An 18228-nucleotide genomic window follows, 5' to 3' on the forward strand; every position below is an offset into this window, starting at 1 on the left:
GAGACAGTACATTGATCATAAAATAATTCAGGAAGAAATATCCTATTTTGTGAATTTCAAAACCCCGCATAATGTCCCTAAAAGTAAATTGCTGCAGTGCCTTGACACTCTCTCTGTGTGGGAGCTTAAAAGTTAAAATATGGCCGTGTTCAATTGTTAAACAGAAGTTTTCCAAACCAAATGCAAATTTCAACAAATGTATTCTTTCAGGCTTTTTTCCTCTACAGTGAACATGAATTTTCCTAGCACCTACACATTTTCTTATTGCCTAAGTAATGCTATTGAAAGAGCAAATGTTATTTCAGAATCACTTATGTAGATCCTAACACAGTATTTCTAAATGTTGTGAGTATATTCTAATTCATAATATTTGGCCTATGTTTGCAATGTTATGTGAAATTTAAACTTATGATAAAGAAAAAACTTGTGTTCTAAAATGAACCCTTTCCTCTGTCATTAAGCCTTGTTTTCTCATGTTTCTATAAAGATAGTAAATATTTTTCCTGACCTTTGTTAGTTTAAATACATTTGCTTCTCGTTTGTAATACCATCTCTAAGCAGTCTTTTGATTCTTTGCATGTTCATTTTATAATGTAAAGTTTTGCCTTTTTTGAGTTTCTTCTATAATCTGAGACCTGATATACTTTAAGATTCTTCCCTAAGGTATGAGAAATTTAAGTCTCTTGACTTTTCACTTCCCTGGTGGTCCGGTGGTTAAGACTCCAAGCTTTCAATGCAAGGGGCACAGGTTTGATCCCTGTTCAGGGAGCTAAGATCCCACATGCCATGTTGCATGGCCCCCAAACTATAAAAATAATAATACTTTTCAGGACCGCAGTAATTGGTCAGCAATATGGGTTTTTCCAGTGATGGAAGATTGAGAATAAATTACTATTTTTATAAAATAGATTATCTCCTACCATTTCTATATAGGGGTATAGCTTTTCTTTTATTATAGTGCATTCTTATAATTTTTTACTGTCCATCATGTGTGTGTGCTAGGTCACTTCAGTCGAGTCTGACTCTTTGTGACTCCATGAACCTGCCAGGCTCCTCTGTCCATGGGATTCTCCAGGCAAGAACACTGGAGTGGGTTGCTGTGCCCTCCTCCAGGGAATCTTCCCAACCTAGGGATCAAACCTGGGTCTCCTGTGGCTCCTGAACTGCAGGCAGATTCTTTACCGCTGAGCCACCGGGGAAGCCCCTTACTGTCCATCATAGATGATGACTATATTCATCATGAGAAAAAAATGTACCTTCAGTATTAGTGAAGTAGACAAATGTATTATTTATGTTTAAGCAGAGCTATAAAATACCTTTAAATTTTAATACCTAGGTTGTCATCTGGAAAATATTAAAGTTTGAAGTAAATTGTTAAATATGTTACGTGCTTTCTTGTATAGGGATATTTATGCACATAGGTATGAGGGTAATATTTCAAATTGCATACCCAAAGGATAAAGGACTAATCATAAAGGATGCTGAAGAGACTGGCAATGGCATTTCAACCATTCCTTTGTTTTACATCTGTGTCTCTTTACCTATTTACGTGATCATTTGTTTGCACTGTAATATTTCTACTTTGATAATTACTATTAAACTGCAAGAACCACTTTCATAGAAAAGACAAATATATAGAACTTTCTCTTTTGGTTTCTTCCATTCTTCCAAGTTACTTTGGTGTTTTTGGTAACAAATAGTGCCTGCAGGAAGCAAACAACACCCAAACTGAAATGGATAGTGTGGAGTCAGATTTCCAATATGGGAGTATGTGACCAAAATGGAAGCAAGATGGCTGCAGAATTTGGATACACCTTGCAAGGGCTTGTGGTCATTCATGAAGCCATGAAGACTGGACTCATCCTGTGCCTTGGCCAGGAGGCTACAAGCCAGAGTGGACAAACTGCACACCTGCTGCTGAAAGATGACTTTAGCAGTGGGGTTTGCCAGCCTCACTGCTGAGGTAATGAACCAGCACTGATTTCCACTCTTATTTTTGGATCTTGTCTCCATAACAAACTATTCAACATTCTATTTAGTGTTCGTTAGTAACTCTTCAGTGCTTCTGCACACCTGCATGTAGGGGAATTTTCTGTAACTTCCCTACATTTCACTTATATACTGTGATTTCAGTCGTAGTCTTTTTCAAACATATCTTATTAGGGCTATTTTTTTCCTGTCAGTTGCAAAAGTAGATGAAGAAAAGAAGATCAAGATTTTCTTAACTCAGATCCATTTTTAAGGCTATTTTATTTTTAACTCTGTCCCTCACCCCATACTTTTTTTTTTTTCTGAATTTGTACCATGTCCACAATTAAGAACCGAAGTTTAACGGCAAAATGAGAGCTTGTCTGAGTGGTACTGTTGCCTTAGTGTAGTAAGAGCTGGATGTTTTCACAAAGTTCATTATCCAGACAGGATGATCAAGTGGGAGGGGAATAGCCTCCATCACAAAATCTGCTAATTAGTTTACACTATTCCTTATGAGCTTGGAGTGTTCCGTTATGCTGCTCATAGGATACTGTCAAATAAGAAAGTTAGATTGAAAATAAATGAGTAGAAGAAATGATCCCTGGGCAAGAAAATGAGGAATCATCAATACATGTCAACAAATTTATAGTCAACCCAAACAAGCGAACCAGTTGATTGAAAACCTGAATATATAACCACTTCTAGTAATGCAATAGACATGTTTCAGAAATGAGATTTGAGTGTATTAAGAAGAGTAGAAACACAGAAATCTAATATACAAACCAAATGTGTACATGAACCATGGTGGGTATTTGTGATCCTGATGTTTATGCATATGTACTGAAGCGATAACAAAATATTTAAAGATTTTAAATCATAGAAAAATGATACTTTGGAAGTCTGTATGTTTTCTCCAGTGGCTGATAATTTACATATCAACTTCTCTCTTCTCCATTTAAAAAAAGATTTAATGTAAGGGTTGCGCTCCTTCTTCTAAGACAGCGAGTGATGATGCTAGAAACTTTTTGGATCTTTGTTTAAAATCTTTGTCCAGTTTCCTGTTTTAAATGTTTACAATGGTTTGTTCTGAATGAGATCCTGAATGTGATCCTGACTTCTTAAAGGAACAGTTTCTTGTATAATCTGAGTTACTTGCAGCAGAACTCGTAGGGCTGCATGCCCATTGCTAGTCAGCATTCTAGTCAAGAGCTATAGAAGTAGGCTGCTTTAAAACACAGCTACATGTATGGATTATGTCCTGGTGCTTTCAGGGAAAGAGACATGGCAAGATGAAGAGACAGAAGAAATGGTGAATGGCAAAATCTTGCTTTAATCACAAGTCTAGTAAGATAAGTTGACAGAAAGTGGACAGAGCCAGGCATAACAATTCAGAGACTTAAATCAGTACAGCCCAGAGTAGAGTGTGTGTACGTGTGTGTTTCTCATTACCCCTACTTTCTTCCCCGAAAGCTAGAAACAAGATGTCATTCAGGAATTGATCTGTCAAAGCAAGACATTATCTACTGAAGCAGAAATGTGACTAAAATTCAACTAAAACTATCCCAATATCTGAAGGAAGGATGATTCCCCTAGGATAAGGGTTAGAGCTTGGCAAAAGAAGCATCTGAATGTCATGTTGTGTCATCTGTTCCAGTGCTCTCCAGGCTTCTGGGCCCTGAGAAGCCAACTTTAACTAGTAAACCCAGAGTCCCCAGCTGCAGATACGGCTGCACTAGACTGCTAGTGTCTGCTGCTATGAAATATTCACTTAGTCAACAACCCAGTTCTCTTGTTTTGATGTTCTGCTTCTTAAATAGTCTTAAAATAACTAGACATTTATGCAGACTACACATTGGGATAAAGATTGCCAGGAGAAATATCAGTAACCTCAGATAGGCAGATGACATCATCCTTATGGCAGAAAGTGAAGAACTAAAGAGTCTCTTGATGAAAGTGACAGCTACTGCTGCTGCTAAGTCACTTCAGTCATGTCTGACTCTGTGCGACCCCACAGACGGCAGCCCACCAGGCTCCGCCGTCCCCAGGATTCTCCAGGCAAGAATACTGGAGTGGGTTGCCATTTCCTTCTCCAGTGCATGAAAGGGAAAAGTGAAAGTGAAGTCATTCAGTCGCGTCTGACTCTTAGCGACCCCATGGACTGTAGCCTACCAGGCTCCTCCACCCATGGGATTTTCCAGGCAAGAGGACTGGAGTGGGGTGCCATTGCCTTCTCCGTGAAAGTGAAAGAGGAGAGTGAAAAAGTTGGCTTAAAGCTCAACGTTCAGAAAACTAAGATCATGGCATCTGGTCCCATCACTTCATGGAAAATAGATGGGGAAACAGTGAAAACAGTGTCAGACTTTATTTTTGGGGGCTCCAAAATCACTGCTGATGGTGATTGCAGCCATGAAATTAAGACACTTACTCCTTGGAAGGAAGGTTATGACCAACCTAGATAGCACATTTAAAACCACAGACCTTACTTTGCCAACAAAGGTCCGTCTAGTCAAGGCTATGGTTTTTCCAGTGCTCACGTATGGATGTGAGAGTTGGACGGCGAAGAAAGCTGAGCACCGAAGAATTGATGCTTTTGAACTGTGGTGCTGGAGAAGACTCTTGAGAGTCCCTTGCACTGCAAGGAGATCCAACCAGTCCATCCTAAAGGAGATCAGTCCTGGATGTTTGTTGGAAGGACTGATGTTGAAGCTGAAACTCCAATACTTTGGCCACCTCATGGGAAGAGCTGACTTTTTTGAAAAGACCCTAATGCTGGGAAGGATTGGGGGCAGGAGGAGAAGGGGACGACAGAGGATGAGATGGTTGGATGGCATCACTGACTCGATGGACATGAGTTTGGGTAAACTCTGGGAGTTGGTGATGGACAGGGAGGCCTGGCGTGCTGCGATTCATGGGGTCGCAAAGAGTTGGACACGACTGAGCGACTGAACTGAACACACTGGGAATGGCTTTGACACTACTACCTGGCCATCTTATCCATTTGACAGTTATATATTTCATTGGAGTGAACTGATTGGTTCTGAGTTTCCATACATGTTAGGGGCACAAGTCACCTTTCTTCAGCCTACTGAATTCTGAGGGTTTGTAAGATCAAATTTCTGCACCTAGGGGCTAAAGGACCAGACCCTATCCATGGTGCATCACAGTCTGGGAGGACTTCGGGGGCTGGTAAGATGATATTTGTCTGGAGATATTCCTATTTTGCTTTAATCAGGACTTTTTTTAAAAATATAAATTTTTAAATTTATTTTTGGCTGTACTAGGTCTTTGTTGCTGCACAGGCATTTCTTTAGTTGTGGCGAGCAGGGGCTACTCTCTAGTTGCAGTGTGCAGGCTTCTCATTGCAGTGGCTTCTCTTGTTTCGGAGCACTGGTTCTAGGTGTGCGAGCTTCAGTAGTTGCAGTTCCCAGGTTTGAGAGCACAGGCTCAGTAGTTGTGACACACTCGCTTTGTGCTCCAAAGCACGTGGGATCTCCCTGGACAAGGATCATACCCATGTCTCTTGCATTGGCAGGAGGATTCTTTACCACTGAGCCACCAGGGAAGCCTCAGGTCTTTCTTTAGAATATGTCTGCAAAGCTTTTAGGTTCTTGATTTCCCAGTAGGAGTCTGATTCTGTGTAAGGCTTTTAGAGTAAGTTGGAAAGATCCTAAACTAGAGGTATCATCAGAATTTAGAGGATGCTTTAGTGAGGCAGATTTCCACTGCACATTTTTAAGCAACCAGAGCTGTTCAATAGGGCAAATGAGTTAAAGAGTGAAGTGGTGAGTTTGTGTGAAAATTTTTCAGATGTGTTACTATTTATCAGATATTATAGAGTGTTAATGGTAGACTAGGTTGTTTCAGACCTCTAGGTTCTTTGACTTTTAAGAGTAATATTTATTTTTATTGTGAATATTTACTTGCAATAAATTACTAATATTAATATTTCTTGAAAAATATTATTTTTGATATCCTAGGAAAAGGAAGTAGAGAAATAAGGACATTATTTAGATAAGAAAATCACTTTGCTTAAATTATGGGGACATTTTGCTATTTTAAAGGGTGTAAAATATCTTAAATATTTACTATGTCTGTAATTCATACATTCTAGCATAAAGTGATCTTCACCATGTATTGTCTTCCTTGTGGGGAACAAAATGTTGTGAATCTTACTTCAGTTTTTAACATCACGAATTGTCTTGACAAGTGGACGCGTCTGAATTGTACAATGTCTATTATCTTCTCAAGTCTCTTTTCCTGTGGGCACACAAAATGTGCCACATTTTTCCAGAAAAATGAAATTTCCATTTTGGATGTTTTTATTTAATACTTTTATTTTTCACGTTTATAAAAGTACAAGGAAACCCTAGCACTGAGATAGTCCTATATTTACACACCTATTGTGATTACTTGATTTTATTCTTCTCTTGCTTACTGCCCTATTGCTAAAGAAGTTTGAAAATAGTTTTATTTAACAAACTAGAAAAATAAAAACTATCCTTTTCTCCCATTATATTTATATTGTGTCCAGGACAGGAAACAAATTATGAATTTAGAAGTAAAGGCATGATGGTCCCCTTGTTGATTAGAGTTGGTTTCAAAGAAGATATACAATTCTTATGATTTCCTGTCCTTATCTTATCAGGTATAAACATATGAGGTGGCAGTAAAACCTCATATTTAGCTTGAATTGCAATTGAACTTTTTTAAAGACCAGAAAAGCATTCCAATTGAACGGATTCTGAATGTAATGCAATCTGAGTTCTTGCAACTTAACAAATTCTGTAATAGCCTCACCTGCTGTCATAGTTTCTTCAAGGCACAGAAGAGTAGATGAGAAGAGTCTCTCCTTTTTTAAGCCTCTAGGACACTCAAATGAGAATGCTCGCTAAAAGTGACAGCTTAGCACAAGGGACATGGAGGCATGTAAGGGCACAATCAATTCTAAAGTTTTGTCAAGAGCAGAGGCCCAGTCTAGGAATAACAACATTATCAGTTATTTCATCTGTTAAAGATTTAGAAAAAATAATCTCAAAACAGAGATCAGGTCTTTCAAGTGCTACAGTTCTTCTGCAAGTTGAATATTATCCTATTTTTTCAGAAGAGTAATTGAAAATATTTTGATCCTAAAATTTGCTAATGAAGCAAAAATATGAGTTGGGAGCAGGATGGATGGGGATGCAGAGAAATTCTTTCTGATTGTACTGTTGATCAGGCACTAATATAAAATGTGAAATGTGATTATCTACATTATCACTTGGATATATAAAAATTCTTATTGGACATAAAATGAAAATGGAAGAAAACTAATTTTCATGTTACTAGATTCTCAGGCAAGACCCTTAATGGCATTATTCAAGAATTGCTTGAATTTAAATTGGAAAAAGTATCAGTGTCTGAAATAGACATAGTAATTTGGGGACTGGAGTGAATGAAATGGAACAATACTGGCTGATTATTTTCATGGGCTTTTATTATCTCAGTTTCTACTGGTAATGTATTTACATGGAGAAAAACTGAGAAATCTGTAAAATCTTGAGAAAGAAACTTGTTTATATCATTTTAACTTATGACATCCAAATACTATATTAACACATTTAAGAATTTGACATCACAAGTTTCATACTTGTGTCTAGCCAGAAATTCTCGACCTCTAAGATAAAAAAGGATAAATAAAATTTGTTTGTTATTGAGAGAAAAATAAGCAGATCTTAAGCCATTTCTCTGTCTCCTGCCTTAAAAACACCCCGCGTGGCTTCAGATGGCAGAGCCCTCCAGAGAGTGAAGAGTGCATGGTACTGGGGAAACTGCACTCTGCCTGTAATGGTCCTTTACAAACTTCACCATTCAGTCAAAAGCCTATTAACGCTCAGCAAGTGGGTAACTCCTATAGGTTTAGAGGATTAAGCTTGAAGACCTTTTAAAAATATAGTATTTTATGGAACTTCCAATGTCTTCGACAACACTTCATAAACATCAGGCCTTGGGAAGATGCAGGGATCTATGGTTCATTAGTCTCTCAGGAGTCCAGAGCTGGAGTTGCCTTAAGCTTATCTGGGGCAATTTGTTACAGCTCTCCCCACTGAGCTCTTGCTGCAGCAACACTGTTCTCTTCCAAGACAAAGTTTACTGTAAACCTCAGAGAAAGAAAGAATCCTGGGAAGCTATTTTACATCAAGTATACTCCCCCCCCCCAACCCCTTTTCTTTTGTCTTGAGCTAAACCTATGTATTTCTGGCCAAACTTATTGGCTCAGTGGCTAATCTGGGTGTTCTTTCTTAGTGAGCTTCTTGGGTGACAATGTTGAAAATGACAACACAAGTAACAGAGGGCTCAGGTCCTATCCACTTCTGCCTTCTGGGCTATGTGAGTCAAGCTCTTTCTTTTCCTTTATGGGCTGCATATGCAGCAATGGATGAATAGTTGAGATAAACATTCTCAGGTGACACCTTTGTTTTCCTGTGTGACTCTGAAAATTATTAGCCAACAGAGAATGAGGAGGATTTAGACTGGAGCTTTCACTGAGACAGCAGAAATTTTTAAAGATTTTAATAATGTAGATAAGGACCAAAAAATTGGTAATGTATTATATGAACATTCACTGAAATAGCAGAAAATTGTAAGGATTTTGATAATGTAGATAAGGACCAAAAATTACTAATGTATTATATCAATATTTCTTAAATACCTACTATGTGTCTGGCACTGTGCTATGTACTATGTGTAATATGTATCAGTTGTTTTCAGATGATCTTGCTTGTTGTTTTCTAAACACAGCCAAGAAAACAGATTCCCAAGACAGGATGATACTAAGTATATCTACAATTCCTGGAGAATCTACAACATGCCTAGCATTGTGTTAATACTTAACATGACAAAAATATGTTCCTTAATATAGCCCTTCAAAACAGATTTATAAAAATCACATTTTATATAGATGATGAAACTGAAGGTCAAATAGGCTTCATTACTTAGAAATTTACACAATTGATAAGCAGAACTGGCCTCAAAACTAGAGCTCTTTCCAGTATACCATGCAGACTATGCATTTAAGAACTTATTAAAATACAGGACAACATCTGGCTTCCATATCTTATTTACTGTTTGCTTTTTATAACTCCTGACTCTTTACCTCACCTCGATCCCACTGATGCTCTGAAAAGCAATCTTTTCTTTTTTCTTCCTTCTACCTTGGGAGAGATTTCTTGTCCAGGGCCAACCTATCATGCATCCCAACCCCTCCATCTCCCTCAAGTGTTCTCTCCATCAATTATTTCCTTTCTCTCCAGGATCTTTAACTTATCTTCACTCTTTGCTCCCAGCCACCAGTGTTTAAATATTTTCAAGTATCTTCCATCTTAAGATAAAAATTCACCAGCCTCTCTCAATCCATGTCCCTTGGTAGACCTCTTGTCTCCTTTTCCCCCTTTACGGCTAAACTTCTTAAGAGTGCTATCTCTGCTTCCATTCTTCACTTCCTGAGCTAACTCCCACACACTCTTTAACCCACCACGCTCTCTGGTCACCCCTTCAGAGAACCTCCTGTGACAAGGTCAGCCAACAGCATCTTTGTTGCTAAAGTTTAGTTATTCTTCTCAGACCTCAACTGTCTCCATCTTTTAATAATCAGTAATTTGATACAGCTGACCACTTCCTTCTTTTTGAAGCCTTCTCTTCTCTGGGCTTCCATATCATCTACCTCTTCTTTCTTTCTTTCTTTTTTTTTGGTTGTTCCTTCATAGCCTATTTCCTGGGCTCTTTGTTTCCAACTAAGTCTTACAGTATTGGTGTTTTTCTAAAGTTCTTTTCTTTTTACACTTTAGACATTCTCAGGGAGGGAGCTCATTCATACTCATTCAAGGCTTCTATTATAACCTCAATGGCTCTGACTTCCAGATTCTGATTAGCCAGCTCAGAACACCTTTTAATAAATAATCCCTTTTTCATAGAGTTTCATATCTATGTATTGAAATACAAAACGTCTCACAGGCATCTCAAACTCATCAGCTTCTCCCACTGCTTCCTCTATTTCTTAGGCGAGGCATATTCATCCACTCATTAACACAAACCAGAAATCGAGGTTTCACTTTCAAATTCTAACTGAGTAAATCACCAAGTCCTATAGTTTCTCCTTTTTAGGTATCTACCAAGTTCCTTCATATTCCTACATTTTGGTGGCTATTCTCTAAGATCAAACCATCACTATCAGCTAGTCTTCAGTCTTGCCCTCTCTGGGTCAGTTTTCCACACTAGAGCCAGAGTGATCCTTCTAGAAGAACAGCATGAATGCATAATGACCCTGCTTAAAAACTCCCAAAGAAACAATTCTTGTTATTCCTCATTACTCCTCCAATGAATTAAATTTTAACATAACTTAGAAGGTTGTTCAGAATCTGTTCCAGCTTTTCCACTCTCACCCCTTGTAATTCTCTTGCATCCTCTTACATTCATTATATGAAATTTTTCTCTGCCCTCTGGGACCTTCCATATGCAGTTTACTTTATGGGGAATATTCATTTCCTCCTTTTATCATCCATCTATGTAACTCCTACTCATCATTCAGGTCTCATCACTGACATTACATCCTCTGAGGAGCTTCAGTAATCTTCTCCCCTGCCCACTCATTCTGGACTCATTGCCTTCCTTACTTAAAACAATTCCCCTCTCCTAGTACTTTTCACACCAAATTTTCACTGTTCTTTACTTGTCTGTCTGATGCATTAGTTTAGAAACTCCTTTTTAAAGGCAAGTATTGTTGTCTTGTTTATCTTACTGTTGTAGTCTCTGTGCCTATCACAGACCATAGCACAAGGAAGATGATAAACACATTTTTTTTTTAAAGTTACCTTTTCCCTGGGTTATCCCCTTACCACAGTTGCCAGCATAGAGAACTTGCCAGAAACATCCAGAATTTACATCAGTAGAAAAAGAATCTTAGCATTGTGACACAGGAACAACTTTTTGTAGGGTGAGGATGGCATCAGAAAATGAGGGGCGAGTGAGAGATACCTTAGAAAAGAATGTCTGCTGGAGAAGTAGGGCAACAGACTCTGTAGAAATGGATCAGGAGAAAGGGATGAGGGTCCTTCTATCTACAGTTTCTGGTGGGGCTAGTGAAGGCATGAGTATATCATCTGGTTTTTAAAATAGTATTCCCTCTGTTAACAAAGGAGGTGTGGTTCTAAACAAAGCATTTATAATAACCTTCATGTAATGACTGAAGGATATGGACAATCTAGTTCTTATAGGTAGAAAAATGGAATCCATATGTGTGTACTCTCTCAGAAACCACACTGGAACCATGTATGGCCAATTCTGAATTCATAAATTCTAATCTGGTCTCCACAGTCAAAGTTATGGTTTTTCCAGTAGTCATGTACATGTGAGCATTAGACCATAAAGAAGGATGAGTGCCAAAGAATTGGTGCTTTCTAATCATGGTTAGAAATCTAATCTAATGTTAGGTCCATGAATCAAGGCAAATTGGAAGTAGTCAAACGGGACATGACAAGAGTGAACATCGACATTCTAGGAATCAGCAAACTAAAATGGACGGGAATGGGTGAATTTAACTCAGATGACCATTATATCTAGTACTATGGGCAGGAATCCTTTAGAAGAAATGGAGTAGCCATCATAGTCAACAAAAGAGTCTGAAATGCAGTACTTGGATGTAATCTCAAAAACGACAGAATGATCTCTGTTCATTTCCAAGGCAAACCATTCAATATCACAGTAATCCAAGTCTATGCCCCAACCAGTAACGCTGAAGAGGCTGAAGTTGAACAGTTCTATGAAGACCTACAAGAACTTCTAGAACTAACACCCAAAAAAGTTGTCCTTTTCATTATAGGGGACTGGAATGCAAAAGTAGGAAGTCAAGAAACACCTGGAGTAACAGGCAAATTTGGCCTTGGAGTACAGAATGAAGCAGGGCAAAAGCTAATAGAGTTTTGCCAAGAGAACACACTGGTCATAGCAAACACCCTCTTCCAGCAACACAATAGAAGAAGACTCAACACATGGACATCACCAGATGGTCAACACCGAAATCAGATTGATTATATTCTTTGCAGCCAAAGATGGAGAAGCTCTATACAGTCAGCAAAAACAAAACTGGGAGCTGACTGTGGCTCAGATCATGAACTGCTTATTGACAAATTCAGACTTAAATTGAAGAAAGTGGAGAAAACCACTAGACCATTCAGGTGTGACCTAAATCAAATCCCTTATGACTATACAGTGGAAGTGAGAAATAGATTTAAGGGACTAGATCTGATAGAGTGCCTGATGAACTATGGATGGAGGTTCATGACATTGTACAGGAGACAGGAATCAAGACCATCCCCAAGAAAAAGCAATGCAAAAAAGCAAAATGGCTGTCTGAGGAGGCCTTACATTAGCTTTAAAAAGGAGGGAAGCAGAAAGCAAAGGAGAAAAGGAAAGATATTCCCATTTGAATGCAGAGTTCCAAAAAAGAGCAAGGAGAGGTAAGAAAGCCTTCCTCAGTGATCAATGCAAAGAAATAGAGGAAAACAATAGAATGGGAAAGACTAGAGATCTCTTCAAGAAAATTTGAGATACCAAGGGAACATGTCATGCAAAGATGGGCTCAATAAAGGACAGAAATTGTAGGGACCTAACAGAAGCAGAAGATATTAAGAAGAGGTGGCAAGAATACACAAAAGAACTGTACAAAAAAGATTTTCATGACCTAGATAATCACAATGGTGTGATCACTCACCTAGAGCCAGATATCCTGGAATGTGAAGTCAGGTGGGCCTTAGAAAACATCACTACGAACAAAGCTAGTGGAGGTGATGGAATTCCAGTTGACCTATTTGAAATCCTGAAAGATGATGCTGTGAAAGTGCTGCACTCAATATGCCAGCAAATCTGGAAAACTCAGTAGTGGCCACAGGACTGGAAAAGGTCAGTTTTCATTCCAATCCCAAAGAAAGGCAACGCCAAAGAATGCTCAAACTACTGCACAATTGCACTCAGTTCACACACTAGTAAAGTAATGGTCAAAATTCTCCAAGCCAGGCTTTAGCAATACGTGAACTGTGAACTTTCAGATGTTCAAGCTGGCTTTAGAAAAGGCAGAGGAACCAGAGATCAAATTGCCAACATCCTCTGGATCATGGAAAAAGCAAGAGAGTTCCATAAAAACATCTATTTCTGCTTTATTGACTATGCCAAAGCCTTTGACTGTGTGGATCACAATAAACTGTGGAAAATTCTGAAAGAGATGGGAATACCAGACCACCTGACCTGCCTCTTGAGAAACGTGTATGCAGGTCAGGAAGCAACAGTTAGAACTGGACATGGAACAACAGATTGATTCCAAATAGGAAAAGGAGTACGTCAAGGCTGCATATTGTCACCCTGCTTATTTAACTTATTTGCAGAGTACATCATGAGAAACGCTGGGCTGGAGGAAGCACAAGCTGGAGTCAAGATTGACGGGAGAAATATCAATAACCTCAGATATGCAGATGATATCACCCTTATGGCAGAAAGTGAAGAACTAAAGAGCCTCTTGATGAAAGTGAAAGAGGAGAGTGAAATAGTTGGCTTGAAGCTCAACATACAGAAAACTAAGATCATGGCATCTGGTCCCATCACTTCATGGGAACTAGATGGGGAAACAGTGGCTGACTTTATTTTTCTGGGATCCAAAATCACTGCAGACAGTGATTGCAGCCATTAAATTAAAAGACACTTACTCCTTGGAAGGAAAGTTATGACCAACCTAGATAGCATATTAAAAAGCAGAGACATTACTTTGCCAACAAAGGTCTTTCTAGTCAAGGCTATAGTTTTTCCAGTAGTCATGTTTGGTTGTGAGAGTTGGACTATTAAGAAATCTGAGTGCAGAAGAATTGATGCTTTTGAACTGTGGTGTTGGAGAAGACTCTTGAGAGTCCCTTGGACTGCAAGGAGATCCAACCTGTCCATCCCAAAGGAGATCAGTCCTGGGTGTTCATCGGAAGGACTTATGTTGAAGCTGAAACTCCAATACTTTGGCCACCTGCTGCAAAGAACTGACTCGTTGGAAAAGACCTTGATGCTGGGAATGACTGAGGGCAGGAGGAGAAGGGGACAACAGAGGATGAGATGGTTGCATGTCATCAGCGACTCCATGGACATTGGTTTGTGTGAATTCCAGGAGCTGGTGATGGACAGGGAGGCCTGGCATGTTGCAGTTCATTGGGTCGCAAAGAGTTGGACACAACTTAGCGACTGAACTGAACTGAACTGAATTGTGATGCTGGAGAAGACGCTTGAGAGTTTCTTGGACTGCAAGGAGATCAAACCAGTCAATCCTAAAGGAAATCAGTCCTGAATATTCTTTGGAAAGACTGATGTTGAAGCTGAAGCCCCAATACTTTAGACACCTGATGTGAAGAGCTGACTCATTGGAAAAGACTCTAATGCTGGGAAAGATTAAAGGCAAAAGGAGAAGAGGGTAGCAGAGGATGAGATGGTTAGATAGCATCATCAACTCAGTTGACATGAATTTGAGCAACCTCTGGGAGAGAGTGAGGGATGGGGGAGCCTGGTGTGCTGCAGTCCATGGAGTCACAGAGTCAGACATGACTTAGCGACTGAACAACAATAACAACAATCTGATCATTCACACTGTTATTGTACAGTATTATCTAGAAGTGAGAAATGATGGTTGAACTTCTTCAGGAAAACAAAAAAAGAAACATTTTAAAAACAAAACAAAACACAGGCAACTGCATTTCAGAATAGGAACTAAGATTATAAGTTAATAAAACAATTTCCTTAGTTGCCTTTTTCTGAATATGACCATGCATTTATTCTCATACTTAAAAATAATAGGTGGTAAACACCAAAACTGTAAGTGCAGATAAACTTAATGTTATTGTTATGAATATCACTAGCGATCAGCTTGGCTTTCTACAAGAGCACTCTGAAAAGAATTGGAGAGCTTTTATAGTTTCTTAAACTAAAGAACAAAGGGTATCATTTTTATTTTTTAACAGACTTTTGTGATCAGAGTCTCAGAAGTACTTGAGAAAACACTAGGAATAAATGCAAAATTCTCTATGGAAACAGTTTTATAACTGAAATTCTCTTCTGGAAAAACAAAAAGAAATAAATAAGCTCCAAAAATTATGGGAAAAGCACTTCAAATAGCTAGAAATGTCATATAATATTTAAGTGGAATATTGAAGTTTAATGTTTAATTTTAAACATTAGAATTAATTTCTAGGCCTAGCCTAGAAATTGTAGACAACCACAGTGGGGGATATTTATGCAATGCTCTATACCTGAAAAACATTTATAGGTATAGAACCTTGGCATTGGCATGTTACAGCATCTTAGGAGACATCCTGGATACTCGGATACCCTCACACAAGTGTGTGTATACTTGTGTGTGAGTTTTGTATAAATACAATTCTACTGTGATTTCTCATAAATGACAAAATTGAATGAGTTTGTTAGTGTCCTCAAATTCCTCTTTTAAGAGTAATGTTTCTTGTTCTAATGCAGATGCACCTTAACTGCTTGTCAAAAATAGATTTCCAGGGTTCAGTTGGTCCTGATCAACTGAATCAGAATCACCAGCTGAAGGATCTGAATTTTGTCTTTCAAAAAAGTACCCTAGGAAATTCTGATGTTCAGATGATTTAGATCACAATACTTTTGATACTACCTAGCCATTTCTCGTTTCTCATCTTTCTGTCTCTGACCAGCTTATGCTAGGTTTTCCCACTCCCTGGATCCTGTTGCTTCCTCTGATAACTACACTGGCCCTGGTGCTGTACCACCTTTGTGGTCCCAAGTCTGTCTTGGCTCCTTCACCTGAAGGACTGATCTCAGCCAGCTGCTCCATGTCTGGGAGTGTGTGAGCAGCGTCTTGCCCAGTGCTGCTCTGTCCATACCTGCCTTGGATGTGAAGAGAAGTCACCAGGGGCCTTCAGCTATCAAGCTTTCCTTGATTTTGGTAGTCAGCCTTACCAATTCATTTTATTTTAGAATGTCTTTGCCTCTTTTGAGAACATAGCACTCAAAGAATAGGTGGTGTGTCTGCAACAAATGCCAGCATCTGTGAGAGACTTCTAAATGTTGTCAATTCCCAGGTATCCTGAGACCAACTCTCACAAATCTCTAGGCTTCCTTAATGGCTCTGTTAGACAGCTAACAGAATAGCAACAAGAATTAATTCCCTGTGTGAAAGCAATGAAGCATTCTCTTGGATAGAGAAACAAATAGCCACAGCTGAGAAAAGGTATGGATTATATAAAGAATTGTGATTGGTTTGATTTCCAAATAGGAATAAAGAAGCTTTGGACAATTGGTGATATTGTTAGACATTCAGCTCATCTGTAGAAAAGATAAAATCATAAGAGAAGGAACAGGAGCAAGAAAGATAAAATTATAAGAGAAGCAATGGGAGCAGGAAAGAAGAGAGAATAAATGGAAGCAATGTCACCATTTGTGGCTCTATGAAAACGGAGAGAAGTGATGCTGGAACAAACAGCAGGTGTTGACAGCACAAGAATGGGGCAGCCGGGGAGGGAAATCTCTCTAGTTTCTTGGGCTCGACAAGACAGTCACCCTTGCTACTAAATTACAGGCTTTAAGGACAATGAGCACAACTCTCCAGACCAGTGTTTCCCAAGGGGAGCTCTGTTGACACAGTGCTACTTCTAGAGCAGGCTTCATGGAAAAAGGAGTTCTATAGTCAAAGAAGTTGGGGAAAGAGTGGATTAAACATAGTTATATGTATTTCTTTATGGCTTGTTTTCTGAGTGTCTTAAAGGCTAAACTGCATTGTGAAATGCCTAGAAAGGACACACATTATGGAGTGATCCTAAATTCATCTGTCTAGGAAGCTTCCCTCTTCTATTTAGGAACATTTTGTGGGACTATTCCCTCAGACTCCATTCTGAGAAACATTGCAATAGACCATAACATCTCCAAATTTTTCACATTAGCACACACATAGAAAAGGATAAGATTTGGTTTAGGCAAATGGAATGTACATCAAGCCTGGGCACTCCAGTCACAGCAGCCACCTGACAGCTAAGATAAATTGATGAGTTTACACATCTGTTATCCATTCAAAGACATGAGAAAACTTTGCAATAGATTATTTCTCCTGGAGCAGAGACTGTATTATTTACTGTAACAGCTCAAGGGTATAGAACAAGAAGCAGCAATAGTGGGTGTTCAATCAGCAGAATGAATAAATGAATGAGTATGACAGGCATAGGCAGTATATTTGGAAGCCACCTGTACCTTAGTGTGGTGGCTTTCAAAAGATTAGTCCCTCTTAGTTGTTGCATCAAAGAACCAGCTGCACTTCAGCGCAGACACAGAGAGTCCCTACGTTAAGTGACAAAGTAAGGTACAATCTGGTGAAGAACTCTAGTTCAGTCAGTAGCATGATATATTCAGTGTGATGGAATTAGATGCAGAGGTAAAAGCCATTATTTGCTATGCACTTCAGGCTTATTCAGTGAAAGGCAAAAGGCTGGAGGGCAAAAATGTGTTGTTAACCATAAAAGAAAAGAAAGAGATCTATAAATGACTTGGAAGAGCAAGTATAGGCAATTGACAGGTTGATGGGTTTGCACATTTCTCCTGTGTGATCTCATAGCCCAAAAAGGACAGTCAGAAAATTTACAGTATAAATTTAGAGTCATTTATAAATTTGGACTACTGCCATATGTTGGTACCTGACCAAATTAATATAATTGATTCTCATTGAGAGCATTAGAAGGTATACCATCTCTTCTAAATGTTCAAGGATAATATAAAATAATTTTAAGAAACAAATGCAATTGATTGTGCTATGAGTATTTCTGAAAGTTGGTTTGACATTTTAAATACGCATTTTAGATAAAATTGATATTGTAAAAGTCATGGAGTCAACTCTAAGACAGAATTTTGTAGTTTTTTCTAAGAAGTAATTTCTGAACATAGCATAGCCTCTGAACAGTTTCATGGTGTTTAAAGTTATTCTGTTTTGATGATATTTCTCAATGATGTCTTGGTAACATGTCTATGAATCAAGTATCTTTGTATTTAAGCAGAGTAAGATGTCCAGAAAAACATTTACTTTTGCTTAATTGTCTACACTAAAGCCTTTGATTGTGTGGTTCACAACAAACTGTGGAAAATTCTTCAACAGATGGGAATATCAGACAACCTCACATGTCTCCTAAGAAACCTATATACAGATCAAGAAGCAACAGTTAGAATCAGACATGGAAA

At 38.6% G+C, this 18228-nt stretch overlaps 1 protein-coding gene across 1 annotated transcript in view; it reads right to left on the minus strand.

Annotated features, from left to right (window-relative positions):
* The window catches only part of TMEFF2 (transmembrane protein with EGF like and two follistatin like domains 2), a 280220-nt gene that overhangs the window by 5499 nt on the left and 256493 nt on the right, over positions 1 to 18228 (minus strand). The window lies entirely within an intron of this gene.

The sequence above is a fragment of the Giraffa tippelskirchi genome, chromosome 3 (genome assembly GCF_054371585.1).
Source record: "Giraffa tippelskirchi isolate mGirTip1 chromosome 3, T2T-mGirTip1v1.2.pri, whole genome shotgun sequence".
Classification (NCBI taxonomy): domain Eukaryota; kingdom Metazoa; phylum Chordata; class Mammalia; order Artiodactyla; family Giraffidae; genus Giraffa; species Giraffa tippelskirchi.